Source organism: Mixophyes fleayi, chromosome 2, assembly GCF_038048845.1.
Source record: "Mixophyes fleayi isolate aMixFle1 chromosome 2, aMixFle1.hap1, whole genome shotgun sequence".
NCBI lineage: Eukaryota > Metazoa > Chordata > Amphibia > Anura > Limnodynastidae > Mixophyes > Mixophyes fleayi.
Genome location: NC_134403.1, coordinates 156,274,434 through 156,291,964, shown reverse-complemented (window position 1 = coordinate 156,291,964; position 17,531 = coordinate 156,274,434). Strand labels below are relative to the sequence as shown.

The 17,531-nt window shown below is 39.3% G+C and overlaps 1 protein-coding gene across 8 annotated transcripts in view; it reads left to right on the top strand.

Annotated features, from left to right (window-relative positions):
- Positions 1-17,531, top strand: part of DMD (dystrophin) — a 1,967,742-nt gene that overhangs the window by 15,524 nt on the left and 1,934,687 nt on the right. The gene's annotated exons all lie outside the window — the stretch shown is intronic.

Sequence of the window (17,531 nt, the reverse complement as noted above, 5' to 3'; positions counted from 1 at the left end):
GTAGTCTTTATCCTGAAATGTAAAATCTTCACTTATTTATATTCAAAAACATATTTTATTCAGCATCCAATTTTTAAGTCTTTACAGTCAGCTTACACACTTGTGAATGGTTATAAATATTTAAATTATTGTAATGGAAGACAAAAAGGCATTGCATTATGCATGTTAGGGTAAATGATAATGATGCGTGAACCAAGCTGTATGCCAGTAAATATAGAGCAAAATGCCTCTGATCAGAACACGATTGAACTCATGAATGGCATTGCTATATGTTTTTTTATTAGAAAATGGATGTATGTAAATGACTATGTCTGTTTACTAATAAAGACAATGCAAATGAAAGGCAAAACCACTACACATTATAAGTGTAGTTTGCATACTTTATTAATATAAAAAAAATGTCACATAAATATGTGTATAAGGAAACTTCAATACCTAGGGTAAAGGCTCCAAAAGATCCTGATCTGTAAATGTCAGATAAGGTGGAGTATATTGTGAAAGAACAGCTGGTCAGGAGGCCAATCCCACTACAGAAGCAGGCTCCCAGCATCAGCATAATTTTAAATAAATTGATAATTAAATAAAAAAATGCATTAGTTAGTTTTGTCCTCCTACTTTAGGCCTAAAGGTAGGTGCCTCAGGGCCGTCTTTCCCATTGGGCACAAATACTTACCTTGCGGTCATCACGCCCGCCCGACATCCATTGTGGAGCGCGACGGAGGAGGAGACCAGGGAGGGAGCCGGATCGCCAGCTGACCGCAAGGTTAGTATTTTCTTCTTTTTTTTCAGCTTTTTTTTTTTTTTTTTTTTTTTTTTTTGCTGCCTCCGACGGGCCCCCCTGGGCTGCAGGGCCCATATATATAATAATTTATTTATATATATATATATATATATATTTATATATATATATATATATATATATATATATATAGAGGGGCCCCGGTGCACTGCTTTGCCCGGGGGCCCAAAATGTTGATAAGAGGGCCCTGCGGTGCCTGTCTGCTTATAATTTGGCATGGCCCATTGTTCACATTCATGTTTTGGAGGAAAGCCTGGGGTACCACCAGCCCCCTGGAAGACTGCCGTGTCTGTTCCACTGGTCGACTACTGTGTCTGTTCCACTAGTTATGGGAGAAAGGTCTTTAATACATAAGAGAGACTATGGGACATATTTAATTGTTGCGGGTTTCCGCGGCGTTAAAACTACTACCGTTATTACGGTAATAGCTGGATTTCAGCTCAGAGAGCTGCGAGCTGAAATCCAGCGAGAAAACTACCATAATAAAGTTTTTTCCGCGCACTATTACCGTAAGAATTTCCGCCAACAATTGAATATGCCCCTATGGGTGCAAATTATTAATGGTGCTCAGTAACTGCTGTCAGTACCCATTTACTTGCACAACTGTTGCAGGACTTAATGTTTTGCATGTCAGCTAGCTCGAAGTTATACTTAACATTCCACACAAGGGGAGAACAGTATATGAACAACCAATGGGCACTTTGTATGTCACTCTCTTGATAGTGCCAATTAATAGTCAAAACACATAAGTATCGGACTTTTGATGGCCATGCAGGTTATATATCCATATGGGGGACACTTGGACACTTCAGTGTGTCAATAATAAATTGAACAACCATCACTTAGCTAAAGTAATTTACAGTAAGACTCTTTTTAGATAACCACATGCAAATGAGCACTTCATTTGACATATTTTACATTTATTTACTCTCGAATCTGCCAATTTTAAATGTTGAGCAGCAAATTTCTTTTGACTTAATAGCGTGCTGATTTTGCATATGATAAACGACTGCTGACTTGAAAAAATGAGGCAGAAATGACCAGAAATTTTCTTTAATCAGCACAAGTTAATAATATTTTTGTGAATTATTCAACACTTGTTTCTTTCCACTTGTCAGGGACAAGATATATAAATGAGAAACAAATCATTGCAGTTTGCACATGATTTAACCTTACTCCTCCTAAACTCTGCATGATTCTTCATCTCCAAGGTGAATTTGTATATGAAAGGAATTGTTTGTTAAATGTGTGGCAATATCCAATCATGTCTGATGATCATGGTCAGAATTGAATTAAATTGTTCCAGCATCTAGTAGTGTACAAGAGGCACCTATGGAACATGAATATTGGTAGATTTCAATAAAACAATAATAGGGGCATATATAAGCATTTGGCATTAATAGACCAAATATTTTATACTCTATTATATTATACAAAATATACATTCATATGTCTATATAATACATTTTAACTTATAGCAAACACTATTCATAAATTAAGCTCACCTCCCCAGCTTAGGAACTGGCTCATAGAGTATACTGTGTAGGTGCTATGGAGGTTAACGCTGACAAAAGTCCTTAGGGGCTTGACTTAACCTTGAAACTTGTGTTGAATTGTATAAAGCGATTGGGCTCTTGTCACTCAATGAAAGTGTATGTATTCTCACTGTCTTATAATAGTGGAAACAAAGGAGGTTTTACATATTTATATGACCAACACCTTTAGTGTAAATAGCCTAAAGTTTATAAATCACATGTTGTAAAAAATAAGCAGATTAATGTTTTTAACATAAAAAATAAATTATTTTTATTTTTATTCAACTGTGACTCTGGTGGACAAAGCTTTCATACATTTGTATTGTGACTCTCCTGCTCTAAGTGACAGAAACAAGTGTAATCATGGATTAGTTCCCCTACATACTCGTTATAAAGGATATCTACATCATCATCATCATCACCATTTATTTATATAGCGTTACTAATTCCGCAGCGCTGTACAGAGAACTCACTCACATCAGTCCCTGCCCCATTGGGGCTTACAATCTAAATTCCCTAACACACAGACAGACAGAGACAGACACAAACACACAGACTAGAGTCAATTTGTTAGCAGCCAATTAACCTACCAGTATGTTTTTAGAGTGTGGGAGGAAACCGGAGCACCCGGAGGAAACCCACGCAAAAACGGGGAGAACATACAAACTCCTCACAGGTAAGGCCATGGTCGGGAATTGAACTCATGACCCCAGTGCTGTAAGGCAGAAGTGCTAACCACTATGCCACCGTGCTGCCCATATATACACACACACTCACATCTCTATATTGGAAAATAAATTAGCAAAGCATAGCCATTCTTATTTTTTACAGTCTGTATTAATTTTTATTGGGTGCACTATGGACATACTTACCTAAGTTTATATAGCATAAAAAAAATTTGTATAGCACAAGCCTGGCCAACCTGTCTCTCTCCAGCTGTTGTGAAACTACAAACTCCAGCATGCTTTATCATTATATACCCAGCAGATAGCAAAGATATGCTGGGACTTTTAGTTTCACAACACCTGGAGAACCATAGATTGGCCATTCCTGGTATAGAGCAGATCTACACTATATATTATGGAGTCAGTTCATCAAGTTAACAAACATTCATTTTTATAGTGTACGATGTGCATCCTATTAAAAATGTTATAGAATGTCACTGAATCATCTAGAAGTATTGGCTATTGTAAGTTTGCCTTTAATTTAATGCAGTGTTATCTTTAAAGATAGCTTTATCTCTTGATAAAGAAGATGGACTCTATATCTTGCATTCTTTGATAATAAACTATATGTTTTTAGTGGAAAACAATTGCTGTAAGGCAGAAGTGCTAACCACTACGCCACCGTGCTACATCAGATAGTTCCTCTTTTATATGTTTTTATATTTGCATATTTACATTGCCAGGCCCTTATTAAGCCTCAAATTTTGCTAGGGGGCCCAGTGATTGTTAAGCATTATTCTGAAAATTAATATGAATATATAACTGTAAATGGTTGGTTAATTAAAATCTATCAAAAATACATTGGTAAGCATTCAGCAGCCTATGAAATGTGTTTGATATTAAATAATACAACATAATCTGTTCACAGATGTAAGTGTTGTTAGTGACAGCTTTGCTGGCCTCTAGTATCCATGGATACTGAGCAGATCAGGAAATCTATACCAGTGTCTCCAGTGTTGACAGTCAACACATTTTAGCTGCAGAACTGGTATTAAAATGTTTGCTGTTACATTATCAATAGTACCTTAAGGTCTAAATTAGATAGATGAACTGAAATTGTAATGTGTTTACAGTTACCAGATCAGCCATGTAAATTCAGACATCTAATTCACATGCATGCCATATTCATGAAGTTTTTCTATGCAAACATGCAGAATGCATATGAACTAACTGCTAAAAATCATGCAGCCATGGCAATGCTTAAAGTTGATGTTGCCCTAAGCATTATAAATTAATATGTTGTGAATCAGTGATTATACACATCAAATGCCCATCTTCCATTGTTTAATTGGGGAAAATAAGAAATTCTGAAAGGTCAAATACTATAGCTAATAAAATTAACATAAAACATTTATTGCTGCTTTGCATTTTATTCAAATACAATGGAAAAAAAAGCTGTATAAAATCATATTCTATTAAACATAAATTATAAACATAAATTCATAAAATATGTTATTAAACTAATAAAAATATTATACAAAGTCAAACCATACAGATGCTCTAAATTAGTTTTGAAAAATACAAAAATTAAAATTAAAAAAAGGTGGTGGTATGGTAAAGAAGAGATATGGCACGATTAATATTAATATTTAAATGACACCATGACATGCACATGTTCTTAGGACGTAAGTCCCTTTTTGTGCTGTAGCTCGAGTGAAATTGCTCTGCGAGTGCTCAGAGATGGACTTTTAACCTGTCATGAACATAGAGAACTTACACAACCCCTGGGGGTGGGGACAGGTGTAGAAGTATCTTTAAAAAGCTGATACCAATTACAACAAATTATCAGTCTTTTGGGAAATTAATCATTCATTGATAAGCTGTCTATCTTCAAGCCAAATCCCCTTGTCTCAGAATATACCACTTCGATGTAATTTATCAATTGTTTTTTATATCTGTATGCCCTGTACCTTTGTATATTAAATCTATAAATTTAGTAAGTGGCGTCCTTGATACTCTAACAAATCCATCAGCCTGTTAAGAAGCATATAGCTCGACCAAGTTAACACTGTGAATGCCGGTGTGTGATTTGTTAATGCATTTGACTAACAAGCCTAGTGTGTGCTTGCATTTACATTTGTGTAACAGTCTAGAGGTGTGATGAGTTAACCCTTTGATTGCTGGTGTGGGCTTTGCAAGCCTATGGGTAGCCAGAAGTCTTGTGTGCCAGTGTGGGACAGTATATTGGGGTCGTATTGCTCGCATTCAATAGGTGATGGCAAACCTGAAGTGTGTGGGGGTGTGAGAGTGCTGTGTGGGGGTGATTCAGTAGGTCTATAACCTGTCTGATAGGTAGAGAGAGACTGCGGGCTGGAATCGTGTGTAACCTCATACAGCAAACACCCAAAGTCATGGCAGCTGGGAGCGTGTTCGTGACATAGCCAATGAATGCAATGGCATGCAATTAATCTAAACACAACTGAAACAACATCCTACGACTTGAAGGGCAGAACGGGGGGTGGGAAAGGGACAGATGTAGGCAATGTACAGTAAGGCCGTGCCAAGGGCAAGCTTACGCAAATACAGCCAATAAAAGTTCAGAGCATCTCTAAAGAACATGTTTTGTGGTTATATTATTTGCACCATCTACAGGGCAAGCGTTAGTGCTGACTGATAGCCATGACTACATGTATGCGTGCTATAACATGTGTTTGCAAATAAGAGAAACTTTAAAAATGCATTTCATGTAAAACAGATACTAAAATTAAAAAAATACATCTATTCTAATTAATTATTATGGTTTTAAGTGATTATAGTGATTGATTGTAGTTGTAAAGTATAAGATATATAAAATTTTTACATGCGTTCTCATGGGACTTTATGTTGCACATATGCTTGTGTGTATCCTGCAGTCTACTCTGTCTATCTACATTCGGCAAATTACATATAGCCAAAGCGTACTTATATCCAGATTCAACTGAAAACAAATCTTGAGATTCTCTTGTTTTTGAATATGGGCGTACGTATGTTCAAGTTACGTGCATTCTTTTTTTGTTCGATGATGAATCAGGCCCGTAATACCTAACTGCACCAAATAGGAAATAAAGGCTTTAAAATTTAAATCTCTAAGTTAACTGAATGGCTCATAAAGCTAATTATGTAAATTTAAACCAGAGAGGCAAATGATACTTAAAGCTGCGTACACACTACAATGATTATCGGGCCAATCAGACGATACACGACTGATTGGCCAAATATTTGTGAGTGTGTATACTTACCCGATGGTCCAAAATCGTCCCAAAGTGCCGATCATCGCTTCATCTGGTTGGTCCTACTGGTTTGATTTTTGTCATTTAGCAGCTAATGAACTGTCAGCAGCTGCTGACAGTTTAGTGTAAATCTGCACTATCTGCATCCTGAGTGAAGGGGAATGGAGACAGGGAGCAAGCACAAGGTCAGCATTACAGATAGTGAGAAATGCCAGCCGTTTCATTCATTCATTCTGCTGCATCACAAGTCTTTGATGTACGCTTCACTAGGTTAGCTAAATAAAGGAAGAGTGGTCTTTAAGGGCAGAGCTGACACTGCAGGACATTTGCATGCTTCAGTTCCTCGCCATACCATCTTCCAGGCTGACAGTGACATGCTGTAAATTTGAAGGTAAATAGTGTGCAGTGTGTACACATGAATCGGCATGCTGATCGTGAATCCTTTTTTTTTGTCTGTCGTTAATCGCTAATCGTTAGCATTCCATGTAGTGTGTACCCAGCTTAAGGTGCTCTATACTGTTTATATACCCATATGTTAAAGGAACAGTCTATCAGAAAGTGGTTCATAGTTTCACCATTTCTCACGCACTCCTCTTAAAGACAGTTATGGTTTAATCCTGTGGTACTTCAAGTTCTCATTAACCTACCATTTGCCATGAATGTAGAGCCAAAAAATATCCAGCATCTTTGATTCTCTTGTCTAACATTTTCCTGGTTACAGTTTTAATCTTTTTCACTGTCACATGCTAGTGCCTCATAGCTGTTGGGCTGAGGGCAGCGTAATCCAAGGATGCTTTCTGATTCTGCTCTTTAGTCATACTTGCCAACTCTCCCGGAATGTCTGGGAGACTCCCGCATTTCGGGTGGGTCTCCCAGACTCCCGGGAGAGTGTGGCAATCTCCCGCATCTGCCCGAATTAGGGCCAAATTGCTGCGATTCTCCGGGAAAATGACACATTTTGCTTCATTACATTGTGGGGACGGGGCCAAAATGACGCGATTTTGGAGACCCGTCCCCCGCATGCCCACCTGCCACAGAGAGTCTCCCGGACACCAACTGAAAAAAGTTGGTAAGTATGTCTTTAGTCCTTCAGAAAAGGTGATAGCCAGACTTCAAAACTCCACCCACAAAGGAATCCTCCCTAAAAGAGGCTTCAAAAATGGCGTAAGTAATCAATTTAATTCCTAAAATGTTCATATTTTGCAGGGCATTAGACAAAGCACGCAGGAAGTTAAAACCTTTGTCTTACTACCGTGTCCATAAAACTTCACTTTTATTATGGTTTATTGAGGACCTACAAGTTTCTAAACACAGGATATCATTTACTGCTGTCCCCCACCCACTTTACACTACAGCTGTAACCACGTCTTTATAGGCATCAATTGTTAAAGTTTCCTAGGGCCTCAAAGACATCGACGTCAATAATCCAACATCAAAGAGCATATTTAGAGGATCAATGGCAAACACATATGACAGAGGGCTGAAGAGACAACCTTGGGTTATGAGTCATTAAGGCACACATACTGAGGGCAATGTGCATTTGTTTTAAAACACATGTAACTCGGCTCTGTGTACTCCCAAAGTCATCAAGGAGGAGATGTAAAGATATGTGTGGTGATGATTACGGGTGTAGGTTTACTCTGCTCTAATAGACAAACTGCACGATACATACAATACCTATGTAGAATATAAACTCACTACAGAACGCACAGAAAATAAATATATTAAATGAATGTCACCTGGTATTAATATAGGCATTAGTGATAAAACATTATTTATTTATTTTTTAAAAAAGTGGTTTTTTTATTATTCCCCCCCATTAAAAACATTTATCAGTAACTTTTTGGGCTAGCTGAGCCAGATAATGAAGATTGGTGTGAGCAGTGACTTGTATGGAAACTTACTGAAAAAAAGGTGGTTTTCATAATTCAAACTCTCACATTCAGAAGAGCAACTTGGAAGTAATGTAAAATCCCCAGACATATAAATACAGTTTAATTTTGTTTCACCTTTATTATTTATATTATATAATTTAGTTCTATAGCACCACTCAAATTACGTATCATGATGCGTAGGAATTCACTTGAGTACTTGCTCCATTGAATCTTACAATCTAAATTCCATACCTTACACACACACTGCGGTCCATTTTGTAAATCCATTAATCTGACAGTGTGTTTTTGTGGGAGGAAACCGGAGTACCTGCACAAAACGCACACAGACATGGGGGGAACACCAAAAACTAAATACAGATCAGCCCCTGGTCAGAATCAACTCATGATTCCAGTGCTGTGAAGCAGTAATGCTAACCACTGTCACCACAGCTCTATGAACAGTGCTTGAACAGTGTCATATGACCATATCTTCAAACATTATGAAAGGGTAAATAGGAAAATGTTGCAGCTTGTTTAAAACTTTTATTTTCCTCTTTAATTTATCTCCAAACAAAAAAAATGGTATGATTTAAAAACGATTCTCTTTGCCTAATTCCTTGTATTAATCCTCAAGTTTAATTGAGGATTTATTATCATCCCACCCTTGGAATAAAGTGCGTTGGTTGTGTGGATAAAGTCTGCTTCACTGGAAGATAACCGAAAGGACTTGATTCATTATGGAAAGTAAGGCAAAAAAAGGACCATGTTACAATGTAAGGGGTGGACATTAGTTTATTATTTTGCACATAAGTTAAATACCGCCTGTGTTTTCATGTAGCACATAAATAGTTAATAGCTATTTTTACAATGAAATTTAAAGTTGATCTAGGACAAGCCCTATCCCAGTGTTGGCTAACCTGTGACACTCCAGGTGTTGTGAAACTACAAGTCCCAGCATGTTTTGCCAATATATAGCAGCTTATTGCTGGAAGGATATACTGAGACTTGTAGTTTCACAACACCTGGAGTGCCACAGGTTAGCCAACACTGCCCTATCCCAATTATAAATCTGTCCTCACATTTTAAATTTACCTCCCTCTCCAATGCAACATGGTTTTGCCAAGGTGCAAAGTTGCTTCTATTTTTACTTTACTTTCCGTAATCCACACTATAGACTGATTACCCACAACATTAAAACCACCTGCATAATGTTGTGCAGGTTCCCTTCATGTCAACAAAACAGCTCTGACTCATTGAGGCATGGACCTCTGAAGGTGTTTTGTGGAATCTGGCACAAAGATGTTTACAACAAATCCTTTAAGTCCTGTAAGTTGCGAGGTGGGGCCTCCATGGCTCGGACTTGTTTTTCCAGCACATCAAACAATTGCTCGATCAGATTAGATCCTGGGAATTTGGAGGCCAAGTCAACACCTTGAACTATTCCTGAACAATGTTTGCAGTGTGGCAGGGCACATTATCCTGCTGAAAGGAAAGGAAATATCATTTCCATGAAAGGGTGTATTTGGTCTGCATCCATGTTTAGGTAGGTGGTACTTGTCAAAGTAACAACCATATGACTGCCAGAACCCAAGGATTTCCAGCAGAACATTGCCCAGATAATCACAGTACCTCTTCCATATTCTGATAATGCATCATGGTGCCATCTTTCCATGCACCATCCACATGATATAAAAGAAAACGTGATTCATCAGACCAAGTCACCTTCTTCCATTGCTCCATGGTCCAGTTACAGCACTCGCATGCCCATTTTAGGTGCTGTCGGCGGTGGACAGGAGTTAGCATGGGCACTCTGACCGGTCTGCGACTACACAACCCTATATGCAACAAGCTGCAATGCAACAAAGAGGAAAAGTGAATTTGTGGCTGCAGAATCAGGATGTTTGGAGGGTATGCCTTGGAATATGCCTAGTTAGTATAAATGGTAAATATAGTGTTACATGACAGTGTGTATTTCCTATAAGTTCTTAAACACAGCTGCTTTGGTATTCCTTATCATTGCAAAATGAAGTGCCCAAGGGTAGTATGATTCTTTTACATTAGTACTGATAAACATATGCATTCCTTTCCTTTGTTAAGAAAGTAGGTTTTTACAAGAAAAGAGCTGTAATAATTGTCATTATAGAAGCACAGTTAGAATTTCTAGGGCTTCATACAACCCTAATTATGTTTGCTGTGATTCTGAAAACAATTGTCTCAAAAGTAAATTGTGTCCAGTTTTTGTTCGTATTTGAAAATGAAAAAAACAGCAAAATGATATCTAAAGGGACTCCTTTATACTGGATCCCACTGTGGCATCAAAGTTACTACGCCAGGCTCACAACTTTGTTAATTACCCCAGACCCTCAGCACAGACGAGACAGCAAGACCCTCAGTGATTTTCAGAGCTGTCCAGTCTGGGGATGGTTTTCACTATAGTGAACCCTACGCTCGGTGTCTTCCTGTTATAGGGGAAAGCAACTCAGGTTGTCTAGAACTTCAGGTGGCAGGCAAGCATAACAGTTTTAATTTATTCATTTTTTTATGTAGTGTCCTGTGCATAAGAACTGTATTGTCTGTTGCACTGTACATCAGTGGAAATTTGTTAATTTCTGCCAGTGTAAAATTCTGCTCCTCAGCAGATGTGCCCATCTTGCTCTGAAAACCTATCTGCCCCAGTGGAGATCTACCTCCACTTGGGCACATCGAGGTCGAAACCTGCATTTGAGTTGCTAATCATTTACGTGCACTGTATATTGCATCTATATTGGCAGTCTGTGCGTTACACTTTGATAGGAAAACTAGGGCCTTAAATGTGCTATGGAGTATCATTCATGCCTGTTTTATTAATTGTTAATCAGTGTACTTATCTATACCCCTTCAAAAAGGAGTGCCCTTTTTTATGTGTGCAACCCCATATGTTGCCTGCTTCAATCCCATTTCTCAATGCACATTGTCATTTGTAGAATATTTCTCCCCACTATGCAAGAAACATTACCCTCATCTACTCTATATCTTCACCCTCTTATGCTAATTACATATAATTTATATTTAGCCAATTAGCTTCCATTGAACGTAACAGAGGTGGCAGGGTATTGCAGCATAATCCATTACACCTTGGGGGTCGTCTGATGTCGCCATATGTCTAAAACAAAATATGCTCCATCTATTCAATGTGGTCCATGAAACTGATTTAAGATGTGTAAAATCCTGCTGCAGTAAGTTATCCACAATATGTTCCAGTTATGTATTACCATCATTTAAATACAAAATACATAGTAATAATGGATGAGACAAAAATAGCACTGTCACTTTCAATTATGAGAGCTGTTTGTCAAAGGCAGAATTTCACTGACATTCAGACTGCTTACCTTGTCTAACTTGCACTGAATCAATAACTGTTGATTGATTTCTAAGGTTTACTGCTCATGTGCTTTTTGATAAAAAAATAACCCTATCTGTGTTGTATATGCAAAGGGCACAATTAATTCCTGAGTATCGAACTGTTCTTATAATTAAAGATCTCAGCTTCACTAATAGATAGTCAGCTATTTCTAGCATGATCTGATATTGCCTTTTCTAGGGTACCTAGTTTTTGGCCTAGGGTGTAAACACCAGTGAACCAGACTTCTAATAATAAGGCCCAGAGAAAAATGGGCATTTCCACACCATTCTGTAGAGTCTATTCTGGTGACCTTTATACAATACAGAGAACATTCTAGTAACCCATATAAAACACAAAGAGATTTCTAGCATCAAATCAAAAACACAGATAGAATTCACGTAACATTGTAGTGACTACTATTCAATACAGATAGCACTGTAGTGGTTGATACAATGTAAAAAGCAGTCTCGTGAGTACTATACAGTACAAAGAGCATCTGTGAAGATATCAGGTTTTCTGGCCCAATTATACCCACTTTACGCTGGCTGGCCTCCCAGGGGTGTCTTACTATGCCAGGGAAGTCTACCCTGTACCTTCTAGGATTCGTATAGTCACTCAGGCAAATGCAGTTAGAAAGTAGAACAATACATTTATTGCAATAAAGACAATCACTAGAATATTGTATACACACAGTAAATAAATGCCAGGCAGGTTCACTACATTAACTCCTTAAGCTAGTGGTATAAGGGACAGATACAGTCACCTGACTGTCCTGAATTGCAGAATCTAAAGCCCATGGATCTATCTCAGCTACATATGTAGTTTCTGGTAGAGAACTGCAACTCTAAATACATCACATTCTAGGATCTAATCCAACAAATGAACATCACCCCCCCCCCCCCCCCCCCTGGAGTGTTTTCTTATATCTAGGGTCAAATTTCCACACTGTTTTCCTATCCCTGGGCAAACCCCTGGGCCTCTCTTAGTTAAACATTAGTGAGTCCTAGACTAGGGGGACGGAGAGGGGAGTGGAGATGAGCTGTACTTCCACAGAAACTCCCATGCTAGATTGTAGACCAAATGTCTGGACCAGTCTTCTGAGAACAATGGATACTAATTAGCCTTTTCCTCACCAGTATCTTGCAAACTGATCCCAACCCATAACCAACCTGGCTTCACCTAATAGACAGTGAATAACAGCGTCCATGCAATATCAACAAGATACAATAAACATATTTACAATGAACTACAATGTCCCCTTATTCACATGAAATTAGACACTGCAGTTGTACTCTGTTGAGCTGGGGAACAAAAGCAAGGGCTATAAAAAGTAGATGCTATAGTCTACATTTTGTGAGAAATGAGGGAAAGGCTGGTGAAGGTGTTATCAAACTCGTTTCGTCACAGATTTTATTGATCAATATACAATACAGAGAGCATTCTAGTGACCATTATTCAAAGTACAGTACATACCAGTGAGGCCACTATACAATGGAAAACCACAAATCCCTTGTGGCTTTAGAATACAGAACCCCAAATCTCTACCATGCAATGATGGGGCAAAAACATTTCTATAACACTGGCCTATGGAGACACAGTCTCTGTAGAAGAGGCCTCTCAGCTCCCTGCCTCTCACATAGTACAGGGATAACCACATATAGCAGGCAGTCAACATAAGCACAGGAAACATCCAAGCACCTCTGTGCATGTGAGAGTAAATTATGTATATGACATGGCCCTCCCCTCTCCAACTGCCCCAAAGCTTAACACATTTATTTTGCTGAATATCCTTTGCCTGACATGAATAGCGTGCCTGGAACCTGGGCTCTGTAAGCTGTTGGGTCTATAGCAGTTGCATGGCTGTTGCACCTATAGTTATCCCACTATAGGTAAAGGACCCTAACGTCATCATGCTTCAGTATCATGGTGCTAATATAATACTAGAAGGTGCCATATGTCTGGCAAAACCCATATTGCATGCCACTGATTGGTTCAATATATAAATAAAAAATAGCATGGTTAGCAGTGAGTTATGCTGTAATAGGATTTTTTCTTTAACTCATTTATCAGTTTACATTTCATATATATTAAAAAAAAAGTGTTCATTACTAATGATTGTTCCTTTGCTATTGGGATGTATTACACCATAGTTTGCACTTTGAGAGAAATAATCAATGTAGCTCCTAGACCACAAAGGCTGAGGTTTGAACCAATATAAATTAGTATATATTACCATTGTATCACTTTCAAATTAATTTACTATGTATCTTACAAGGACTTTTAAAATAAGTTTTTTATTTGTTGTATTTAGCTTCATGTTTATTTTACCTGCATCATCACTCATAATCACAAAAAAAAGAAAAAAGAAACTCTTCTATTTTTTATGTATAACGCCAACCATTGTGACAGTAGCAAAGAACACAAATGATGCTTTGACTAAAGGTACCTACAATATAAACCCAGCAATCATTACAGTACATTACTGTAAAAGTGAAAGGTATTTTGGATAGTCTGCTAGTGGAAATGTTATAAAGTAAAGCAATACAGTAATTGAAATACACAGCAGATGTAAAGACCTTTAAAGATTAAAATGTCGGATATCTCCAGCTGTATATTCCAGATTGTAACGTTATTGATTTCAGATTACCAAAAGTTACATTTACTTCTAGCATCACAATAAATAAATAAATCTTAAAAAAAAAATTGTTAATTTTATATATGTTAAAAGGAAAAATGTGATTAAACAAAGCAATATCCCGGGTATATGAACCCAGACTATTGCCGGGGCGGCAGAGGCTCTTTACCTGTCAAATTCCTGGGTAGACCCTGTTCATAATGAACACGGGTCTACCCGGATCTCCATGGCAACATCACAAGAGGAGCTCTGATTGACTCCTCTTGTGGTGATTTTTTTTTTTTTTTTTCAATCTCTAACATTATGTTTGGTGAGACCCGAAAAACCCGGGTCTCAACATTCATAGTGCTGGTGACCCGGGTCAGACGCGGGAATTACCCCACCAAAAGTCCCGGATCTAATTCCCAAGTCAGCTGACCTGGAGTCATTCATACTGCAGCCTCGACACAGGTTGCCAGGGCTCGCCCCGGCAAACGCCCAGGTTGAGGCTGTAGTATGAAAAGGGTATTACTGATAGTCTTAAGAAATCATTGTTTGATATTGAATTTATCGTGAACCCACCATCAAGTGTCTAACTTTTGCAACTTATAACTGTGCTAACATGTTACAGTATTTCCACTTACTCACTGACAGGTAAGGAGCTGGTCTAATATGGACCTTAGTGTCTGTGTGTTAGGGAATCTAGACTGTAAGCCCTATTGGGGCAGGGATATATGTGAATGACAAATATTCTCTGTACAGAGCTGTGTAATATCGTGGCACTATAATAATAAACAATAATAATAATAGCTCTAGATATCTGATGCAATTAAAATCTTTATTGCTGAACCATATGATTTGGATACAGGTTGGGGCCTGAGGCACATGAACACACACTGTCTAAAGATATCCAGAGTCCAGCCATTGTTTTGGCTGTGCACTTTCTCCCTTGAGCTTTTATAATATATTTTAACTTGTACCAATAAATATACTATATGTCCTCACTCTACCCTAAATTTAACCCTTCTGAAGACTGAGCTCCGGGCTTTCCTTTGTCCACATCTCCATCTCCATATTACAATGGTAATATTACTGCTGCGCCGCATTCTCATTATTTGGTGCCTCGCTATCTTTCATTCAAACTCTCTCAAAATCTTATTTTCTATATGTCAAAAACATATTTTACTTTTCCTAAACCAAACTGTTAAAACATTCATCCCATCCTATTATAACCCATCCATTCTGCATGCGAGCAGGGCTGCCAAGAAGAATTCAGGGCCCGGGTACAACAAATTCATGGGGCCCCCCCTCATAGTCAAATAAGCCCCAAAAATTTTTTGCGCCGCCTTACGGCGGCGCAAAAAAATTTAGGTGTATGGTCATGCATTCAGGGGCGTAGCTAGCCAAACGGCGGTGCAAAAATTTTGGGAGGTGTGGTCATGCATTTTGGGGCGTGGCAAACGTGCCATTGGGGCGTGGCTAACATAAAAACCACTAGGCTCTCAATTCGCCGGAGCGTCACATATGTTCAAGCACTCCTGACTTTCAGGACATCTACCACCACAGTGTAGTATACAAACAATGCAGTGTGTACACAAACAGTTCAGTCTTGGCCTACACCTTACATTGGGCACAACATTCACCAAAAATTGGTATTGTCCCTACTAGAATCACAACATTTCACATACTGTCCTGCTCTCTCCTACCTGTTCTTCTCACTTTCTCCACCTGTGGCTGCATGTTTCTTTAGTTGCGGCTTGTCTGGATCCTGGAATGCTGGGGGCCCTATTTGGAAAAAAATAGCTACATTTAGATAATTCCAAACAACCCTGGCGTTAAATCAATACCATCCACGATTAATAATTAGGCCTTCCTCCAGCTCCAATATTACAATAATGTGCCCCTTCATCATCGCCATGCCTTATGATCACACTGTGCCCTCCATGCTGTTTTTGCCCCCTTCATCTGGCTCCCCTTCATCAGACTATACTATGCTGCTCCCCCCCTTTTTCAATCCCACTGTGCCATGCCTCCCCCCCCTTTGTAACCCCACTGTGCCATGCTGCCCACCATTTTTTAACCCCACTGTGCCATGCTGACCCCTGTTTATTAACCCCACTGTGCCATACTGCCCCGTTTTTTAACCCATCTGTGCCCCTCTCATTTTTTCACCCCCTCTGTCATGCTGCCCCCCCCCCGTTTTTAACCCCTCTGACATGCTGCTTTCCCATTTTTTAACCCCTCTGTGCTCCCCCTCAATTTTTAACCCCTCTGACATGCTGCTTTCCCATTTTTTAACCCCTCTGTGCCCCCACTCATTTTTTAACCCCTCTGACATGCTGCTTCCCCGTTTTTTAACCCCTCTGTGCTCCCCCTCATTTTTTAACCCCTCTGACATGCTGCTTTCCCATTTTTTAACCCCTCTGTGCTCCCCCTCATTTTTTAACCCCTCTGACATGCTGCTTCCTCCCTTTTAACCCCTCTGACATGCTGCTTTCCCGTTTTTTAACCCCTCTGTGCTCCCCCTAATTTTTTAACCCCTCTGACATGCTGCTTCCCCGTTTTTAACCCCTCTGACATGCTGCTTCCCCGTTTTTAACCCCTTTGACATGCTGCTTTCCCGTTTTTTAACCCCTCTGTGCTCCCCCTAATTTTTTAACCCCTCTGACATGCTGCTTCCCCGTTTTTAACCCCTTTGACATGCTGCTTTCCCGTTTTTTAACCCCTCTGTGCTCCCCCTTATTTTTTAACCCCTCTGTCATGCTGCCCCCCCGTTTTTTAACCCCTTTGTGCCCCCCTCGTTTTCCTCCCTTCACTTACCTTTTCTCCTCTCTTGGTCTTCTCTGCTGCTCTGTGCTCCATTGCTCCAGACTGACTGAATGCTGGGCATGACATGATGACATCACACCCAGCATTCAGACAGTCTGAATAGAGCACAGAGCAGCAGAGAGGAGGGATGCCGGCTCCGCGATCAGGTGAGTATGTTTTGTTTTTTTTTTAAACTAGCCTGCTCCCCCCACCAACGACCCCCCCCCCCCTGCCAAAAAAAAAAAAAAAAAAAAAAAGAAAAGGAAAAAAAACGTTTTGAAAAAAAATATTTGAAAATTAAAAAAAATCAGCAGCGCAAGGGCCCGGGCCGGGCCCCCTGACATGCCGGGCCCGGGTAATTAGTACCCGCTCCCCCCCCCTCTCGGCGGCCCTGCATGCGAGACTGCAAGACTTGCCTTCATTACTAATCATTTGACTAATGCTGCAATGGTCTGCAAGCTATCATCATCATCATCTATTTATATAGCACCAGTAATTCTGCAGCGCTGTACAGAGTACTCACATCAGTCCCTGCCCCATTGGCGGTTACAGTCTAAATTACAAGAGCTGTCTTTTTTGCTGTAA